The sequence below is a fragment of the Poecilia formosa genome, unplaced genomic scaffold, assembly GCF_000485575.1.
Source record: "Poecilia formosa unplaced genomic scaffold, Poecilia_formosa-5.1.2 Scaffold32, whole genome shotgun sequence".
Taxonomy (NCBI): domain Eukaryota; kingdom Metazoa; phylum Chordata; class Actinopteri; order Cyprinodontiformes; family Poeciliidae; genus Poecilia; species Poecilia formosa.
Window position 1 is genome coordinate 1,520,098 of NW_006799971.1, and position 22,361 is coordinate 1,542,458.

The 22,361-nt window shown below is 39.2% G+C and overlaps 1 protein-coding gene across 1 annotated transcript in view; it reads left to right on the top strand.

Moving 5' to 3' along the window:
- Positions 1 to 22,361, top strand: part of LOC103136412 (F-box/WD repeat-containing protein 7) — a 64,933-nt gene that overhangs the window by 495 nt on the left and 42,077 nt on the right. The window lies entirely within an intron of this gene.

The following is a 22,361-nucleotide window of genomic DNA, read 5'->3' on the forward strand; positions in this document are numbered from 1 at the left end:
CTAGAGCTCACTCACGGGCAGACTCAAAATGTCTGCCGAATAACTACACGGTTAATAACTAAAGAGATCTGCTGATTAATGCTGAACAACTGCAGATGTTTGCTGAATAACGGTGAATAACTGCATATAACTGTTAAATAACCACTGATTTGCTGAATAGCTACAAATATCTGCTGAATAACTGCAGAGATCTACTGAAGTCTATTCAACACATTCTCTGTTCTTGACCACAGCTTAGCAAAGAATAATTACCTCTTTTGCTCACAGAGATTGATAAATACTTATCTGACAAACATTTTTGCTAAATTTGACACAAAACTACCAAAGTATTTTAGGTTCTAGTCATAATTCATAATTTTAAAAATAAATAGGATGTGAACAGCAGCTTGATTTGTATTATGGTGCTGAATGTGGTAGGGCATTGATTTGTCTTTTTGTCCGTTGTTTCCGTTTCCCATTTATGGTTTGCTCTCTGTGGCTCCGCCCCCAGCAGATGACGACAGTGTAGCAGAAAGGACCGGGCCGAGGGCCTATTTTAGTCTTCTTTAACATTCCTACTGAATTCAGTCAGCTTAATGTTCATCTAGATTAATGCACAGTGATTCGTAGAGATGTCACAAGACAGCCGTCTGATGTAAAAACTGGTTCTGTGTGCGCGTCTACTGCATGTGATGCTGAGTGATATGAAAATATATATTAATTCTACCAATTTGCATATTTCAGAACACTTGACTGCATATTTGATAAAATTGGTTCAGTTGCCAGACAGATCTATGGTTAGCTATAAAATTTTTTTCCATTTAATGTTAAGGTCTCAAGTCCTGAATGTGTCAAAGACATCGAGAGTTGCAACTTTACACCTGAGCTGCTGTTTCCATTTTAAGGTCCTAGTTTGTTTACTGCTGCTGGAGGATCTCTACATTCCCCCCCGCCCCGTGTGCTTTATCAGTGAAATAATGTGAGCAGTCTAACTCATTAGTGTAACTCTAAAATTGCTTCGAGGATGAAACAAACCCCCATTCCTAGTTTTATTTTTTCTTCTTCAAGAACAAACATGTAGGCAATCAATATAACTTTTTAATTTGTCACAAATCTTTGAACACAACTGTGGAAAATATTAGGTAAAAAAAAGAACAATCTAATTATAAGGGATTGAGATTAGGTTCAAAGCAGTCATAGTAATTTCTATGGGGCTGAGATGCTTAGACTTACCATAAATGGCGGGAACGTTGTGAGAAAGTAGAAAGTTCAGAACAAAACTAAGGTAATCATAGTTGCCATTAACTTCTCACTATTCAGCAAAAGTCCTGCTGATGAACAAACTACTCTGATGGTTGGTAGCTTCATGGATCAAAATGGCTTGAAGTCCACACAACAGTCATAGAAAGTAAAAGCTGTTTCCATGTGTTTGTTTGTATCGCTGTACCATATAATTACGCAATTTAACATTTTGAAAATAAATTTGCTTAATGGAGTCATGCCAGTTTTGGAAAAAAATAGTTGATTAAAAAAAACTTTTTTGGTTTAAAAAAAAGTTTTGGTTATCTTGAAATTGGCTTGTTTTGCAAAACTGCAGTGGAAACACTTATTACATGATCAACAACCGGAAACTGCCACTGGCGCAAACCAGGAAGAAGAAGACGGGAATTAGTTGGAGAATCATTGCGCAGTGAGTTTTCTCATGACTTGAACAAACGTGAACAAACTTATTTCATGGAAATGTAGCAATTGCGAAATTGTTTTTCGACATTAGCGGAATGTTGACAAAGCTTTGCATACATTTTGTAGTGTAATTGCAGCTAATGAGGAAGCATCGATTCCTCCATGTCTTAGCCGCCATGCTGCCCTTTGGTCCTCCTGACCCGTTTCCATTTCCTTCTGGTCAACCAGTAAGCGGTCCAGTTCATCTTCATGCAACTTATCAGTTCAGTTCTCCTGACAGTTACTCATTTTCATTAAGTATGGAGGGAAATTTCACATGTAATTCAGTTTATTCACACAATTATTTTATTTTTGTGCATTTCCTACTATGCCCTTTCTCCATTAATTGTACTTCTGATCCCAGAGGAGCCAGTTAACCCTTATGAAACATTCAAACATAACTCAAGCTCAAACTTTTCTATTTTAGTCAGCATGTGAATGCTGGTTAACAGGCAGAGTTTCACTCTGATGACAGAACAGCCATGCAGACTGAGTGTAGTCACCAACTGGAACCAAACCCAGCTGTATGACCAGGAGTCCAGTCAAAGTAAGAGTAGTTGCTCTGTGCACGTTGTGGGGTAAACTAAGCCATGGCGGTTCATGGAGTTCCTGGCCCTGGTCTCCTCTGTGGCCTCTGCGGTGTATGTGGCAGCTGTCAATAAATAGCTTCACAGGGAACTTCCAATGGCTCCCTCTGGTATAATTTAACTAAATCATCCATCCATCCATCCATCCATCCCTCCCTCCCTCCCTCCCTCCTTGTCCCTTAGTGGGGTCGGGAGGGATGCTGGTGCCTATCTCCAGCTAACGTTCCGGGCGAGAGGCGGGGTCACTCTGGACAGGTCGTCAATCTGTCGCAGCTAAATTAGCCTGAAATCAAATCTTGAGAACAAATGGCTGATACCAAAACACAGTTTTAATCTTCGTTCTTTCGTTTCAGTGCCTCATTAGTTCTGATGCAAAGTATTTACTTCAGCAGTTCTCCTTTTTCTTTTTATGTATTTGTTTGTCTTTTGGCATTAAAAAGGCAGGGGTAAAAAACAAACTTTCAGTCATTAAACACAAACTCAGAGTAACAGAGTGCAGCTTAAAGCAGCTATTAGCTTACACTCCTGCTATTCTGATGGTTTGCTAATCATGTCTTCCACTCGTGGTATTTACACAGCAAAACATATCCAGAAGTATTTTGCCAGTTTTACAAAATACTGGTGAAAGTATTTTGACTCTCCAACATCAACCCTGATGTTGGAGAGAATTTCAGAGCCTTCAAAATGCATCTGAAACATTACGCAAGAAGACCAAACTATATTAATAAACAATGCTACTGTCATTCAGTGCAACAGACATTAACATTTGGATAGTTTTCACAAGCTTGCACTGAAAATGGATTCAACTTTCCCTTCTGACTGTCGTCTCTAGTTTTTCCAGCGCAGTGCACAGTAGCCAGCTTCACAGCCAGACAGGCAGGCGCTGGCGGTGTTGCTTTTTTGAAATAAGTACATTTTAATGTTTCATGTTAGTTAAATTTATTTTAAACTCTAACTATGGGTAGTATAAGTTAACAAATATTGACTATGTAAGTAAAATGTTTTACATTGTTTTAATGTAAAAAAGTCCAAGAAAAATTAATTCTGAAGTTTGTGGCGTCTTTTATTTAGCCACGACTGTGCGCTACAATCAGTTACACGTAGAGGAAACTCTGGACATCCTACTGACCCATCAAACAAACAGTTTAAAATTCTGTCCATCATCAAATAGAAACTTATATATTTATAAAAACTCTCAAACTTTTGCTTTTATGAACATAGAGCTTCTATATTCATCACATTTGGTTTAGAAATATGTTACTTTTATTCTTAAACTTTTATTTTAGCTAAACTATAATCTAAAATCCTGGAGCTTTTTTCAAGTGATCTTATTTGAGGTTAAGTCATCTAAGACTGGGATTTTATGATTCAAACCAGCCGTTCATTAAGACAGAGGTCCTCTTCTCCAGGTTAAAGAGCTACAGAGAGAATTCCCACTATGTCTGAACTTCAGGAAACAGGAATGTAGCTCCAGCTGTTGAAGGAAATGGCTGCCATGATATAGATCCTTAATGACTGGAGGTTTTAGCTGCACTGCCACTTTAACACGCCCCTGCTCCCTGAACTGCAGGCCTGTCGGGTAAGGCAATCTGGACGTGCCCACTGCAGCTATGTCTGCATCTAGAGCCATCAGCAGAATGCATCTGCCATGTGAGCAGGTGTTGTGGGTGTGCTGGAGCTTTCTTTAGCCGCTTCCTCTCAGTGTCCAGTTCCCTTCATGAGAGAGTTCAGCAGCTCCAGACCTCCACCTGGATCAGATGGATGGTTGATGACCAGGCTTTGGTCAAACTGGCTGACAGGCCAAGGAGGTCACTCAGCCATCTGATTCAGCTGCGTTGGAGCAGCAGACTGGAGTTGCTGACCTCTGACCTGGGCATTTCTCACACCAATGTGGTTTGATTTAACCCATCCCACTGTCGCTCTGGTGTCATATTAAGAGTTCTTCTGCTGGAAACTGAAGCTCCGCCCAGGTTTCAGGTCTTTATCGGCATTTATTTTGCTTCATCTGTCTTTCCCTCTTTTCTCCTGTCAGAATGAGGAGCAATGTTTTCTTTTCCATAGTGGTGCGTTCACACCAAACGCGTTACGCGTATTCAGAACATGTCCAACACTACTAAGTTCGATGTAGACGCTTAATATTTTGCTCTACACCCAGTGCTTCACACATTAGGCGCGTCTGGTTTACATTCAGGGTCTGTATGGAGGCATGTGGAGGGTCAAAATCGCTCTAGCCATTGTTTTCAGTGGACGGCCTATATGTCCAAAGCGTTGAACGCTCAAAATGCTTCAAATTGCACCTTACTAGATGATGGCCCTCGATGTGTCAGGTGTGGTGGTTGCGAGGTGGTGAGGAGAGACGCAGAGACCCAGATTGTGATAAAGATGATGATGGATTTAATGAAGAAAGCTCAACAGTCCAGAACAGGCAGCACGCAAGAGAGTTAGCACACAGCTAATTACCGGTAGCAACTGAAAACCTAAGGACTGAAAAAGAGAGCTAAACCAACACAGGACTTTGCATTTGTTTGCAGGCAGACAAATGACCTATGACATATGTTTGACAAGGACCCGACAAGAGACAGAGACAGCAGGTGGACTTAAATACACAGGGGTAATCAAGGGAACGAGACACACCTGGGAACAATCAAGGGCTGACAGGACAACACAGAGACTCAGGGAAACAGGACTAAACACAGAAAATCCCAAAATAACTAAACAGAAAAACACGGATCATGACACAATGTGCCTCTGCATAGACTTTGAATGTAAAAAAAGACGCTATAAATGTTTATCTAAAAAGTTTTGCATGGTATTACATCATGCAGATTAATCTCATCACCTATTTTGACCTAGAAGCCAGTGGAGGGTTACCCACATCACAGCACCGTTTTACACGGTCCATGTTATATTGTACTGTGGTCAACAATCGAGTCACAAACTGGAGTGAAAAGCTTCGCGAGGAGAGTCAGACTGGTGCGCAGCAGCAGTTTCAGGGGGTTTTGCCACTGAGCCTCATAACTGCTTAAAATAAAATAAAATAAAAAAAACAGCATGGAGTGAAAAAATAGATGTAGTACATACACAAAGTTAGTGGTTTTATGGAAAAACCATAAAAAATGTGGTGTCCAAGCATTGTGGACACTCTGGTGTATGTTGTATCATGCCAGCTGTAACATCATATTACGACACAAACCTGGACGTGGACCTGGAGTCAGATGATCTGATGAATCAATTCCTTAAAGGGGCAGTATTATGTAAAATTTACTTTTTTAATCATTAAAACATATTATTATGTTATTCCCTCATCAAAAGCATACTTGGAGTGTTGCCTTGATTCTTTCATGCATGTTTCAGAAATCCTTCAATCTCCCGTGGCAACCATTCAGCTGTGCAAAACACCTGGGTGGACCTACCTCTGCGTTCCAGACGTAGCTCTTCCTCAAAGCTGCAGTTTCCAAACTTTTGAGTTACCACCTCAAAGAGCACATTATGTCCTATTTGATAAATATTCAACATTTTATAACAACTGAAAGTAACATAGTTTCTTGATTGTGCTATAAAATGCCACTATGTGGCTGGAAAATAGATAATGCTGCCCCTTTAAGAAGCTACATATGAATTCCATTTAGTTACCATTTATAGTATTTACTGGATAACTTCCAAAATGATGTTATGTTTTATACTTATTTACCATATATTTGTAAATTTTGCACCGCCATTGATCAAAAAATACAGTATAAAGCATCAACATGAGCCTGTTAACATGCCCCGATTACTATAGTTAACCTTATAGGTGCACTTGTGAAAGTTTTCAGTCTCGCTGCTGTTTCTGCCTGGTTCAGAGTTTTTAATCTGCAGACGTGTTTATTAAGCAGTGTGGCATGAAGGAGCAGCTGTGTTTACCGTTGGCGCTCTCTGTGGACCCGAGTGTACAGAAACCAAAGCTGGCCTGCAGGCATCCTGCTGCTCCACAAACAACCAGGCCTTTTAACTAGTTCTAGTTAAAAGGCTAGTTTTAGTTTACATATAGCCTGATGCATAATGATGAGTATGACGGAGTGAAAAGCTAATTAGTCTTTCCAAGTTTTTATTCTTTCTTCCCCGACTTCCGTATGTGATGCAAGACATTGCAACGCACTGGAAGGAAGTCTGGATGAAGCTGTGAAGAGTTTAGATCAGATGAACTGCTTGATGTGAGAAGTTCATATTAACATGTTTCAAACATGCATAAAGTACATGATGGAGATGTCAGCAATGATTAGAAATAATAGACATGGAGCATCCTCTTCATTACTGAAAGTTTAAGCTGACTTTAAGCTTCAGCATCTTTCCTTTGCAGATAAAGGATGATTGAAGAGATGAAATATTCTGAAACTGTATGAAAAAAATGATCTAGAACTCCTTTCTAAAGCCAGCCACTTTTTATTTGCTTTAAATATTTTATTATTTAAACAAAAACCTTGTTGATAAAAAGCTTTGGTGATAGAATGATGTTTTTTTTGGCTGCATCAAATTTTTTTTTATCTTGCATAACTTTAATGGAAACACTTTTTTCATATCACACGAGACACATGATCAACATGTCACAAACCATGAAGAAGATGACAGGAAGTTGTTGGAGTATCATTGTGCAGCATGTTTTTTAAAGGGCCACTTTTGTGTAATGTTATTCCCTTGTCAAAAACTTACCTGGACTGTTGCTTTGATTCTTTCATGGATGTTTGAGAAATCCTTTATTGAGCTTGTTATAGGAGCTGATAAAAACATTTTTAGGGGTTAATAGAGGAGCCATGTTGGGATGACTTCCTGAAGGCAGAGTTTCAGAAAGAGCAGCAGTTTCTTGAAGAGACAAGAGGACCAATTTCAAGGTCCTCTTGTTGAATGACAAAGTCATATCTTTTAAGTCATATTTGATAGAGCATTTCTATAACAGCTGAAGATAACATAGTTGTGTGAATGTGCTATAAAACGGCACTGTGTGCCTGGAAAATACATAATTCTGCCATTTTAAAGATTTAGTTCTTAGCTAACGGTCTGTGGTGGAGCAGCAGCAGAAGCGCTGCGCTGCAGGATGGCAGATTCTTTGCCCTTGGGCTGCAAATAACCCAGAGCAGAGGCATCTGCCATTGGCTATTCTGAGAAGCTGCTCCATTCCGGGGAGGCGCACGGATCCGGTCGACTGGCGGCCCAGACCCGGGTTCGCCCGAGCAGTTGTGTTTAATCTGCAGGTTGCCAGGAGGAGCACAGGCTGAGGTAGAGGATCAGTCAAGGCGCTTACATCCTCCTGGTTTATTTTCCTCCTCATGTCCTGATTATTCTGATTCCAGCATCAAGCAGCTCATAATGGCCGAGCTGACACTTTTTTTTTGAACTGAAGTCTGGTTAAAATATGATTTGATGGTACACATTATTGTTATAGTGTTATACGGTGTTTTACATGCAGTGAATACTGGATGTCGTCATTGCCTCAGCTGCTGCAGGCTGCCTGGAGGCTCTGATAGCTCCCAGGAGGGAGGAAGAGGCTTCTTCCATCGGTCACAGACCTTAAATATGGCTTTACCTTCAGTTTAAAGGTACACTAACATTTGTTTAATTTTAAGCTAAATAATCTTGACTGAGGTAGTGGTGCGCCTATCCACTTTTTTCACTTCCGGTACCAATATCGATCTGAAGTTAGGCATCAACCAATACCAATCCAATACAGAAAAACAGCTCTGGATTGACTTTAAAAAAAAAAAAAAAAAAAATTTAAACACAGACATAAATGTACTGAATTACAAATTTATTTGCCAACTCTACAGCTGAACAGCACACTAAAATACACCAATAGCTTCACAAGCTTGGTCAAACATCTAAAAACAACTTTAATTTGTCCAGTAAGTTCAATTAGGAGTAGAAGAGCCAGTTGAAAATGATCTGACATTGACAAAAACAATAGGTTGACTATGTTGGTCAAACATGTAAAAATAAACTGCAACAAAATGTTTTCTTTCAAATGGTTGAAGTGTAAAAGAAACCATTTGATCAGACTTACTTTGTCAACAATGGTTTGCAAAAGCTGCTTTGACCAATATGTAAGAAATATGATTTCATTATTATTTAAATTTATTTAAATGGCAAAATTTACCATTTTACCATGGTAAGTTTATTTACCAGAAAAAAAAGAAAAAAAAAAACAACTTTTTTTTGAAAAAAGAATTCTTCAAAAAATGAAGAATTTTTTGGTGAAATTCTTCATAATAATATGTTTATGGATTAAGATAAATAAGAAAGTTGCTCGAGATGAGGGTAAAATAATCTGGGATAAACTGTAACTTGTTTTCAGCTGTCGGCCACATTCTCTCCGTCCGACCTGGTTCTTTATCAGCCTGGATGGTGCAAGTAGTAATTTAGGCCCCAACGTTCATGATGTGCAAGTTCTCATCTTCATAATGACCTTGGCTGTGGAGTAATCTGCCTCCATGTCTGACGGTGGCGACGGCGTTCAGACCAAAAATATCCATCTGTCAGAAACGAGGAGCCACGTCGGTACAGGTAGCACCAATGAAATACTATATGGTCCAACAGATGAAGGCTTATCACGTCCCAGCTGCAACACAGAAAGGCTTGGAGAACGTTTCACCATGGTTGCCGAGGTAAACAGTATTAATAACACTCAGATTTCACCGATGTTTCAAAAAAGCACAAACATTTACAGTAGAAATATTTAACTCGTGCTTATTCACTCTAGTTTTCACATTATTCTGTGAGGACATTCCTGACAATTCAAAGTTAAATCACGCTTCCTTGTCCCTATTTATTATTAAAGAAACGTTTCCTGCATGCGTCTCGGGCAGCGGGTGATGTGGCTCCCTTTAGCTCGCCCTCTGTTGGCTCAAACAGGACAAATGCTTCCTGACTGGCAGAGGATTAGCTGCTGGTTCAGAAATGAAAGTCATCTCTCTTTTTTTTTGGCACTGCCAACGTGTTTTATATTACTTTTGAAATTTGGCTCCTGATGTCTTTTTTCTATATGTTTGTTTGGAGGGGGATAAAATGTTGGCAGGAAATCCCTCTCCACCTCACTGGAACCACATTAGAACATTGGATTTTAAAACTTGACGGTTTCATACACATTTCAAGTACAACTGACATTTAGTAATACGTGATACTTTTTCTGAACAAAAGTTGAAACAAACGAATATGTGTAGGGCTGGATGATATGACTGAAAAACTAATCACAATATAGGGCTTCATACTATTCTGTGAAGTATGAAACCATTATTGATATCGGTCAATATCAACAACTATTGATGTGTTTTTGTTTTAAATATCTGAAATCCTGCCAAACTTATGGTGTCACCTTAACCTTTTTATTCACACTTGTGTATTTTTAAGCAGTTATGAGGCACAGTGGCAAGACCCGACACTGCTGTCAGGGAACCAAAGAGTGAAAGAGTCTTAGTTGATGCCACCAACATTTCTCTCGCCAACCGTCTTTCCATAACATAAAGTAATACATTTTTCATATGCTGAATGTAAAAAATAAAAAATGTTAACTTCATTTTGTCAGCTTTATCAAATATTGACTTGATAAACAGAAAATGTTGGTTTTCTCACATTGTTAAACTTGGACATGAAGTGATTTAATTTACACCCGCCCTCAAAATCAACCTTGCTTATAAGCATCATATTTTTTTCTACCATGTTACAATTTTCCAGATTTAACACTTTTGCTTCTCTGTCATCACTTTCTCAACTTTGTAGCCTATCAGTAATTTATGAACGAGAAGTTCTGTCATGCAGCTTGACTGAATGAGCTCTTATTAAGGTGAAACATAAGGAGCTTGTCGAGTGTTTATATTTCCAAAGATAACCGGATAAATTGCTACTTTTCATCCCACAGCAAACTCTGTTTGTACAGTTTCTCTTTCTCGTTCTGGTATGACCTCGCCATATTTATTTCTGTATTCACTGTCTCCACTTAAACATGACCAGTGGTGCCCTATTCTGGATAGTGGCCAAACTACAGCACTGAAAGAAGGTCTAACCGGATGTTAATAATTTAATAGATTGGAACTAATTTTAATCAAACTAACCATTAATCAACATTTAGTTGTAAGTCCATTTATAGGCTGCATTCCAAGATGGAAATAAACTAAGACTTAAACTTAGTTTTAATGGCTGGGATTCAACGTGGCGCCTAGAATTGCAGACACTGCATAACTGGCATTTTAACTAAAGCAGCATCAGCTTAGATACTTAAAAGAAATAATAAATTCCTACTTATGACAAACCAGCAGTGATGCACAGTGGGCCCAGAGTTGTTGGGGGTGATGAGGGGAGACGGTGTGTCCTGGGCAGGTTTAGCTCCAGGTGGTTCCGACCGCAGCGGACCATCTGTCCCGTCTGTAGCAGAGAGAGAAGCCGTCTGCTCCGGGGTTCCTGCAGAGATGCAGGAATTCTGGAGCGATTCTAGCAGACATTGTTGCCGTAACAAAAAATGGCTGAGTCATTCTGGACGTCTTCTCCAGGAGACAGAGGAGCAGCCTTGATTTGCTCAAATGATAAAAACACTCAATGAAACATGACTCATTGTATGACTCGTTCAGATGAGTCAGACCAAGAACAGGAGCTGGAGTTGCTTCCGAACAGAAGTTTACAAAAAGTCTTAATGCATTTTTATTAGGCTAATTTTAAACTACAGCGTTTAAGTGATTATAAACAAAAGGTAACAAAGTATGTATAAAAAACTGGCGGATAAGAGACAAGTGACCTGAAGGTAGCTTGGTTACTTGACTGTGCTATAAAATGGCACTAAAATACATAAAACTGGTCCTTTAAAAACTCCTAAAAGAGATTTCTGATAATCTGTAATTCAGCCTTTAAAAAGTCAATTGAATCGTACTGTAAACTGTAAAAAAGAAAAAAAAAAGACCTTTTAATAACTGAAATCTTTCTCTTATTTTTTTTCTATGTCTCCTTTCTTCCGGTTGGACGGGAACATGAAGGTAAGAAAAAGTTTTGTTTTCCTGTAAATGCTCATGCTGTGGTTTCCTTTCTCTTTTCTAATCCTTTATTCTGAACCACATTTGTTGCAAACACATTTTGTTCTCAGGCGCAAAAGCTCAGAATATTTCTGTGACCAATAGGGGGCAGCATGACCTAAAATCTGATGACTTTTAGAGCCTTTGTGTGTCAACCAACCAGGATCCATACGTTCAGCCTCAGCTTTTTGTGCACCACTTTGCCTGATGTGTGAATTTAGTTGGCTGCGGCTACGTCCTCCCTCCCTCCCTCCCTCCCTCCCGCTGGTCTTGTTGTTTGTGCCGATTTTAAAATCACGCCATTTCCTCTTCTGCCCCTGTTAAAAAAAACAAACAAAACAAACAAACAAAAAAAACATCCATCCTCGTCTCTACTAAGCTAATAAGTAAAAGCAGTCCTGGTGTCTGCAGACACACCTGGCTAAGAGCTTTGGTAAACGTTGACATTGTCATGGCCGTGATTGCAGCACTCAGCGCCGTATTAGTGGACCAGATCCACTCCTCCATCTCCCACATTAACGCAGTGGTAAGTATGCAACAAAAACGAAAAAACATCCTTTTGTACAAGGTCAATGCTAACAGGCCTGTAGCTTTTGTTAAATATTGAAGCAACAACTTAGCTTAAAAGCAGAATAATAAGCAGACAACTAAAAATCAAATGTACATTAAAATAAGTTGTTAAAAGCAAAGTTTTCTTTAAAGATTCAGCTGTTTAATGTGAATTGCCTCAGGACGTTTCTCTTACATAAAACGGCTTTTAGAGGAAGTTTGATGTATTTATTTCTAAATAATATTTCTAACAAAATATTCTTTGACAAATAAAGCTGACATGATTTAGTCATGTTTCTGCTGAGTTGTGGCGAATGTGCAGGCCAGAGTCAAAGACGGGGCTCGGCTATAATCATGCAGTCTAACAGCATGATTAATATTATTATCATCATTAATATTATTTCAAAGTATTTATATATTTAGAAGAAATTTTAAAAGAAAATACAAATTACAAATGCAGTCCATAACTATAATTATAAAATAAATTTATTTTACCACATGTACTTTCAAAATGTTTGATACATTGATACCCTTAGACCCAAAACATTGTTGTATTTATCTTAAAAATTCATCTTCAAAGCATGAAGGTTTATCAAAATTAATGTAATCTGTTTAAAATAAAATGACATTTTTTGTCCCCAATAAGTGATCATTTCTTACATCTTGACTCCACTGTTGTTTTTTGCAACAGTTGCCCTTCTCATGCATCTTATTTACATCATATAATGTGTAAATAAGACGCATAATATGCGTCTCGGATTTTACTGGGAAAATCCTAGAAGAGATTATTTGGCTTCAGTAAACGACCCAGAACAAAGACATAACAATAAAGCTTGATATATTTGTGTATCAAATACCATGTCACATTGTTCAGAACTAATTTTCCGGCTTCATTCGAAAAATTAACAATGCGGTTCACTCATGGCATCACTTTAACAAAATAAAACTCTCCTGCATTAGTTTATAGTAGAATATTTTCAACTCAACCTGCATCCTCCTAGGAATTACATCAGACCAAGGTTATTAAATTTAACTAAAACCAACAAAAACTGAAATTGAGGAAACATTTTCGTTAACTGAAACAAATAAAAACACTAATTAATGAGGAAAATCTATAACTATCTGGACCTATGTCACGTGTTTGTAAAACTACAACATACTGAAGTTGTAGATATAATATTCTTCATCATTAGCCTTTCAAACTGAACCTAAATATTAACCAAAGCATGGAAAAACTAAAAGTAGTGCTAACATAAAAACTAAAATAAAACTAAATATTTAACTAATGATAAAAAGAAAAAACTAGCAAAGACATTCTAAAAACTAATTAAAACTAACTAAATTAGACAAGCAAAAAGCCACAACGAAATCAAGCTGAACTATCATGAAAAACCCAAAACTGTCATGGGTTTTCTCTGTCTGTGTGGCAGACGGAGAGTCTGCCACACAGCTTGGGATGATTTCTGTGCTGATCAGCCATCAGAGTGATGAGCTAAAACATTAAAGTCCCGTTTCCAGGCGGTTCATCATGCAGGACGCTGATGTGGCGTCAGCTGATGCATGTCTGTATACTTTTCACTGTGGAGGACGGAGCAGCCTCTCTGACAGCTCTGATCCGCTGTGCGTTCCCGCTGCCAGGCCCATGATGGATCCATATCATGTCCACCTACAGCAGGAGAAGAACCTCATAAAAGCTTTTCATATGGATTGTTGTTTTATACGTCCAACCACGTCCTGAATGAGACTCTGAGTAGGAATACACTTTATCTCAACATGGAGGGAAAAAAATTTCTTGCTGAGGGAAAATAACCACGGGGGGTGTGTGTGTGTGTGTGTGTGTGTGTGTGTGTGTGTGTGTGTGTGTGTGTGTGAGAGAGAGAGAGAAGTACTTCAAACCCTCCAGTGTTCTCTAGAGTGTTATCACCGCTCTATATTCCTCAGCCGTTGAGCAGAATCGTGGCGTTAAGCACAAGACGGTGTTCAATTATTTTCCGTCTCTCTTTAAGTGCTTTTTTCTACCTTCCTCTTCATTTGCCAATGGTTCTTAAGAGAGGAATATGCTTCTAAATATGGCACATAGTGATAAGAAATTAGTTTTCTGTACATCCATTTTCATCTGTGCCATTGAAACATTTGGTAAAGAGTCATAAAACCTTCATATGTTATAACGTACTTCTAACCAAAACAACTGCATAGACTTTTTTGTTAAGTTATGGAAACCCAACATGACTAACTAGATCTATTGCTTCTGGAGATGCAAATTATGATTAATGAGTTATGTGTTGATCTATAGTTGACCGATGTTATTGATCGATTGATGTATTGATAAGCGGCCATTTTCTCTTGTATCAAGATCGCTGACCATCTTTCCATAACATAAAGGGCTACATTTTGTCAGCTGTATGAAATACTGACTGAATAAAAAGAAATTTGTGGTTTTCTTGCATTATTAAGCGTAGACATATTTACAAAATATAACAAAACAGGAATCACTTAGGTTGCCGATTACAAAAATAAAAGATGAAAACAATATCTTTTATTTTGAAATATTAAATTCCCTATTAACAGAGCGATATGCATGCAGAAGTATCTGTGGTTGCTCTGGAAGGAGTGTTCAAATGTGGCTCCATGAAGTGCTTCAAGTACTCACAACAGAACCTCAAAATCAACTTTACTTACTGGCATCATGTTTTTTTCCCCCCCCATCATGTTGCAGTTTTTCTGAGTGATCCCCTCCATGTTTCTGTCTTCGTAGCATATCAGTCACTTTTGGTTGAGAAGTTGTCGCTGCTCCACCACATAGCTCAGCTAGATCAGTGTTTAGGTGAAACTTAAGGTGCCTGTCAAGTGTTTATATTTCTAAACAGAACCGCGTCAAATTCATTTTGCATCCCACAAAAGACTCTGTTTGGACTTTTTCTCTTTCTCGTTCTGGGATAGCTCCACCATTTTTGTTTCTGTATCAACTGCTTTCTGGTTTATGATGAGCAGTGACACACGCCCTCTGCTGGATGGTGGCCAAACTACAACACTAACAGAAATGTCTAAGCGGACGTTATTAGTTAATCCATTGGAACTAAATTTAATTGAATAAAACATTGTTGACAATTAATCATAAGTCAGTTTATTGTTTGCATCCCTAGCTGCTTCTATAGAATTTGTGCACATCTTCAGTGCATTATTATTTTGGGTTTGATGCAAATAGACTTAAGACTATATGCGTCAGAAACGCTAATTATCAAGCAAGCTTAGAATGTTTTCACTGGTCTGCTGTTTATTGAGAAACACTGGGAGAGGAACAAGCCGATTGGTTTTCTAGTCGGGTCTTTGAATGTGGTAGCTATCCTGCAGTCTGCTGCTTAACAAACAAGCTGCTGATAGTTAAACTGTATCTTTAGAATGACTAAATTATTACCTTAACAGGGTAATAATACTGACTGTTTACCCAGTCAGTATTTTATGGTTTTCACAACAATTCAATTCAGTTTATTTATGTTGCGCCAATTCACAACAAATGTCTCACTTTACAAAACGTGTTTCAGTTCAGTTACACATACATGGATCCTAGTTATCCAACAGCTATCCAACAATTATGATCAATTAATTATTCAAAGTAGATTTAACAGTTTTAATCTAAGTAAACCCAACAGGTTGCAAATCATAGACTTGCAATAACTATTCTCTCCTTGATAGCAAAAAGACACATTTCTGGGACTATAAAACTGGTTTCTTTGCACGCACGCACACACACACACACGCACACACACGCACACTCACATAAACCCAGACCATCTGGATTGTGTGTGTTCTTATTTAGTTATGCTAGCTTGATGGATGACAGAGGAGGGGAGTCCATGGCTACATTAGATTTTTCAGCTTTGTTTCCGGACCAGAACACAACATTCATAGTCAGGCTCGTTATCTCATTAAGCCCGTCTTTCTAACTAGAGGACAGTGTCCTATCTGGACAGTCAGTCTAGTGTGGATCAGTAGAGTAGTTGTCTTCCTAGAGAAACAGGTGAAGTGTCATATTTGAGTTTTTCAACCATACCTTATTCTTTCTCATGTGCACAGGCTATCCAGACTCATCGTACATCCATGACCTGAAAGGACTTTACACATTAGCTGTATGAACAGACATCTAGTTTCAAATTCTTTTGGCCTCAATGGAACAAATCTATTCTTAGTTGAAAAAACAAAATTTGGTTCACTTTCAAGATGTCTGCTATTTTCATTGTTAAATAAAATGACAAAAAAAGCAGATTTGGGTGCAGCAAAGTCAGCATTTCAGTAAAAGCATGTGGATAGACTTGGTTTGACTCGTTATAAGAACTTGGTAAAAATACACAAATACTTTGTGCTGTACTTATCATTTTCTGTTGTAAGAAAATTCTATCTGTAGTAATTTTACCATGTTTTAAAAATAAAAAGTCTCCATTTGCATCACACACCTATGCTGGATGGCCCAAAGTTGTGTCGAAGGGCCACAAATGGCCAACGCGCCGCACTTTAGACATCCTTGGCCTAGTCGAAGGAACTGTTTGCATTAAAGTTGCTTGAGGATACCAGAAGCCACATGTGTTGACTCTTCACCATCCCAATCTGGTCAGGATCTCACCCAACAACCCCCCATCCTCCCACGCACACACAGAGATGTACACCTCCTCCAAACATCAGCATGCTACTCTGGATAGAGCAGAAAGTGCTGATGTAGTCCAACTGGCCTCTTTAATTTGTGATGAGCGGGGCCAGCACGGGACCGCCAGGGCCTGATGGCCAGATTGTACTGCCGTTCCATGCCCCCCTCCAACCCTTCACCTTCTTACATGCCAGTGGTAGAAGCATCTGCTAAGTCAGCAGCAACTACAGAGTTCAACTTCCCGTTCTCACTCCTGAAAAGACACATATTTGGAAGCTCAGACCTGAACTCTGTGTACAGGCTCGGGAAGTGTCAGCTTCACTTTTGGTTGGTCTCACTATAATAATGGTTAACCAATGACCAGCTGTTATGTTACATTGCTATAAATAGTAGGGTCACCATCTTAACTGAAAGCTGAAACTTAAAGCTAATCTCACATTTTTCTGGATTTCCAAAGATTAAACCGTTGCATTTTGCGATGGTTGCGAGTATTCCACAGGTGTGAATGCACACATGTGCAGAACGCAGCTGCAAAGTTATTCTTTACATGAACAGGCAGACAACAACAAAGACAATGGCGGATAGCATTTTTCTGCATTTTGGTGTATTGTGCTACTTAACCTGTTCAGTTTAACACAATTCCTGATGAGGAATATATGTGTTACAAAAGCACTTCATTCATGGGAGACAGAGACAGGTTTCTCTTTAAAGGAAGCGGAAGTGAAGGGTCAAATCACATGTTTGATGACATGCTAAAATCACAGTGCCATGTAGTCGCCTGGCAAGACAACTGCTGCTGTGACTCAAGGAGTCTTTGCAGTTCCATCTAAATCTGGAACTTTTTTCTTAATCAGCACCTGCTATTTGCATTTGTTTTATGCAAATATCATTATTTGTCTCTAAACCAAGACCTCCTCTGTGGAAATCAGATCACAATCTTATTTATCTCTGCTCTGAATGTAAACCTGACTACCTGTTAGGAAGACGACTGTTATGAAGTAACTGATTGGATTGCTCTTTGCCAGCCACATAGAGAGGACATCAATGCCCTGAATGAGTGACAACATAAACTTCTGTGTGGACAGCACCATCCCCACCAGAACAGTGAGATGCTTCCCTAATAATAAATCCTGGACACCAGTGAGCTAAAAATTTTATTCCCCTTTGGGATCAATAAAGTACTTTTGAATTTGAAATACCATGAGGCAGTGGTCTGTGTAACTAATCTATGTCTAAGCAGCAGGGTCAGGGAAGGAAGAAGAAGTACATCTTATTTTCAGTCTCGTTCACCTGTGTGGGGATATTAATGGGGTATCTGGGTGAAGGAGGCAGTGAAGCTGTTATGTTACACGCCGACAGGTTTCTGGTTTATTTCCAGCCTCATATTCTGGTCATTGCTCCTAAGAAATGGAGTTTGCGGACTTTAGAGGCGAATGGAAGTCTTCTCCTGAGACAAGGCCAGAGGCAGCAGCACACACTGCAGGCTGAAGGCCAGCCACAGCGAAGACTGTTGCCTGGCAACAGTTTACAGAGTCTAGCGGGGTCCTTCAAGGCTGCCCACAGCCCTGCCTGCCCTTCGTCATCGTCACATGAAGATTAGGTCTGCAACTTGCCTGGCCTTGAATTATTTATCTGTTATTTTCTGGCAGCCTTCAGTGTTTCAGTCTGCTGGTCGTGCTTCAGGTATCCACATCACCTGCCACTGATCTGAAGTCTGATGTAGATCAGATCAGACGCCTCTGTCCAACCATATGTGGATCGAGGAGTTTGAAGATAGATTCAGTCAGGCTCGTTTGTTCTAAAGACTGCAGCAAAGAGAAATACTCCTTCAGCCCCAATGCGTTTGATGTTTTCTGTTTGTTAGTTCCTTCTCCCTCTGGGCTGTCTCTGCTGCTGCTGCTGATCAGGGGTGCCCGCCTCTGATTATTTGTTTCCTGAATGTCTAATCTGCCAAGTTCATGCCTCTGGCTACCCCACTGAGAAGGGCTTCCTTGTTCTGCGTCTGCCTGGCAATCCCAGTGACTGCTGCTGTCCCCAGCCTCTTGTGCACATTACCATACAGCTGTCCCCCAGGACGCAGAGAGGCAGACACCCAGGAGCTTCAGAGGAACGCCGGCCACTCCCTCCGCCCTCCCAGGCTGGAGCTACGGCAGATGGGCCGTGCAGATTAAACCACCAGGCACATGGCGCCCATTGTGCGTCGCCTATTGTGAAATCGGAAAGGTCACCTGTTGGGGTCAAGGCTGAATTGGTTGCGAAGAGCGCTGCCTCTCATCCACGATCTCTGCTGGTGACGGTTTTGCTAATGTTAGCTTTATGACTGCAGGGAAATATTGAGCAGTAAAGGCTCAGACTACAGGTCCGGCTCTTTGTTGCTGTGGTGTTGTAAAACAATTTCTTCACCAATCGAACCAATTAAAAAATCATTCAGACTGGTCATTTCTGTGCCTAAATTGTTATAGTCAGCTAAAACTGGTGAAATAACGAAAACTGAAATTGAGGGAACATTTTTGTTAACTGAAGTAAATAAAAACGGTAGTTAATGGGGAAAAAACTTTGACCAACTGGAACTGTATCATGTATTTATGAAAATAACTAAACATACAGAATTTCTAGATATAATATTCTATTTTTTTGTGTTTATGAATCTGCTTATTAGCCTTTCGAACTGACGTGAAAGGCTAATAAACTATGCCAGCTGTTGGCAAATTACTGTCCTCCAGACTTCTCATGGTGGTACTTATTCTAGTCCGCAAAATGGCAACAGCAAATTTGGGAGAAAACATTTTTTTTAAATTGTATCTTCTGTTGAGTATTCATTACCCAGTGAATCGGTACATCTATCTATACATAATCACAATACAATATTTTGACCTTTCTGAATTCTGCACCTAAAAATGAACCTAAGTGTGAAAAAACTTAAACTACTACTATAATAAAAACTAATTTAAAACTGAGCATTTTTTAAGTGATAACTAAAAATAATTATCGATCACACTCTAAAAACTAATCAAAACGAACTGAATTTGACAAAAAAAAATCACATCGAAATAAAACTGAACTATAATGAAAAACCCAAAACTATTCTAACCCTACTATGGACAATACATGCAAACACATCTCCTGGACTACATCTTTTAGTGAGACTCCATTAAAATGTTTAATAGAGTCCATTTCAGGATGCTGTACTATAGGAGAGATGTGCCGCATCGAAGTCTGTAGCGCCAGCATACCAGGTGCCCACTCTGACCGCTGTGCCATGCACCGCCCCAAAAATTACCTTTACTACAGCATAGTGTGAAGATTAGAAATGCGCAACATTGCATCCAAACATGTGAACATGAACCCAACACCTAAAAGTTAGATTTTTCTAAAAGTCAGAAAGATGAAGTGAAATGTGTAATATAGACAGAGGTTCGTCACCAAACCCAGCATAGAAATCCAGCTACTATTAGTTGCAGTAATAAACACTGTACTACACTTCTTGCGGTTTATTTTTTTGTATTAAATCCATGGTGCGTAGTGTCCTTACCAACACGATTTATTGGTAATTTTCTGACCTGCACCTGGAGCTCTGGTCAGTCAGGTGTGTAATCATTCCCATATCAGAGTTTAGACATGCATCTAGTGGTGAGGCTCCATTAAAATGTTAAATCGAAATCATTTCAGGGTCCGTTGTTAATTTCCTGTTCAAACTGTTACCTTCTGGCAGACGGTGTAGAGCCGTGACATCCAGAACGTCTATTTTTTTATTCTTACATTTTTTCAATTTGCATATCATTTGTAATGAGTTTTAATTACATCATTCAATGCCTATCCGTACCATTTATTGGCATCTTTCAATTTTTGTTGTACTGTTACAGTGCAGTGATGATAAAGGCTCTCTATTATAATAATTTTTTTTTTTAAATCACATTTTAATCAAATTATATGTTGATAAAATAAGCAACACGGAGAAGCCCGAGTTTCAGACCGGTTCTTGACGTGTTGCATTCAAATTCCAGGTTCTGAAAACCTTAAAGGTTAGAAGTGGCCCTTAGCCTGAATTCTGTTGAACATCATGAGCTCAGATGAAAGTTCCTGAATGTCCTGCACCAAACACTGCACCTCATCATATCTAAAGCCCATTAAAAATACATTTTAGCCACTATGAGAAACGTAATCTCCACTGTCAAACACCAACTCATGTTTCTGTTTGTATCCAAAGTGGAGTGTGTCAGGACGAGCAGCTGGAAAAGTTGCTGCTGTTCAGGTAACTCCTCATGCTGTGGTTTCATTGCAGAAAGTGTTAAATCCACTCTTGGGAAGATTAAAGTTGACCAGTTGACCAGTTGGCTGGTAAAACCTTCTCCTGTCAGTGGGAAATGTAAATAGAGGATCATCCTCAAATTTTGGAAAGATGCTTTTAAAGGGGCAGTATTATGGGTTTTCCAGTCACATAGTATCATTTTATAGCACAATCAAGTAGCTGTTATCTTCAGTCATTATAGAAAATATTGTATTGTAAAATTGTAAATATACCTTTAAAAGAAATGTTATTTTGTAAACACCTTGAAATTGGGTCTCTGTCTCTTTAAGAACTCCTGCTCTTTCTGAAATGCCGCCTTCAGGAAGTCATCACAACATGACTCCTCTATTAACCCTTTAACAACATTTTTACCAGCGTTGCTCTGAGAAGTGGCTCCTATAATGAGCTCAGCAGATGCATAGTTCCAGTGTTTGCTAATTGCTGCTGGCTAGTCCAAAGGAGCTGTATTGACCCAAACACTTAAACTTTTTTTCTGGTATTTTTCTTTAAACCGTAGAAACAGTTTGGCTTTAACTTTTTAAAACCTTTTGTTTGCATAGATATAACCAGCTCATCCCTGATCTGCATGTATCCACTGTTTAAACAGCACTTTATCCTGCTTTTTAAAAGCTGCATGTTTAATTTATGCTCTGAATAAGACTCAGCAGTCAGTCACTCAGTGGCATATTAATATCAGCCCATACCAGAGGAACTGCTGTGCAGTGCTAGTTGTATGAGTGAGTGAGTATCTGTCCCACATGTTTCAGTCTTTTGGGAGAAACATTGACAATCTTTCTGCATTATTTAAAGCTCAAGACATAAGCAAACAGAAGCAGTAAACAAACAACCCTCCGGCCTCTGGAGGGTTCTCCCACTCCGACTGGGAGTCAGGAAACAGGGAAGTGGTGCGTGCGTGCGTGCGTGCGTGCGTGCGTGCGTGCGTGTGTTGGAGGACTCTGTGAGTTTGTTCAAACTTAAATGAGTTGGAGACGGAAAGGATTGGAGCAAAGCATACTCTGTCAAAACTGCTTCCAGTGCCTTTTGTTCTAATTAAAATATCTTAACATTGAATGCATCAGTTTCCAAGCCCTCCAGCGAGATAGCTGGATCATTAGGTAATGCCTCTTTAAAGTGGTGCACCAATCCAGTTTTTTCACTTCCTACACCGATACTGTATCAGCCACTATGATCCCATATAGAAAAATGATGCCGAACTGACCTAAACGTTTTTTGTTTTTTTTTAATAAAGACAAACATAAAAGTACTAAATTACAAATGTATTTGCTGACTCTGCACCAGTACAGCACACTTAAATATACCAATATTTTGACAAGCTTGGTCAAACATGTAAAAACAACGTAACTTTAATTTATTCAGTCAATGCAATTAGGAGTAGAACAGCAAATACATTTTGCAATTGTAGTGTTAGATAAGAAACATAATTAAAAACACACGTAAATACGTTTGTTCACACAAAAAGTCATTTAAAAACATGCAGCACCATGGCCCTCCTTCCACTTCCTGTCGTCTTTTCTGCCGGTTGCAGTTGAAGTACTTGACTGTATCAACCT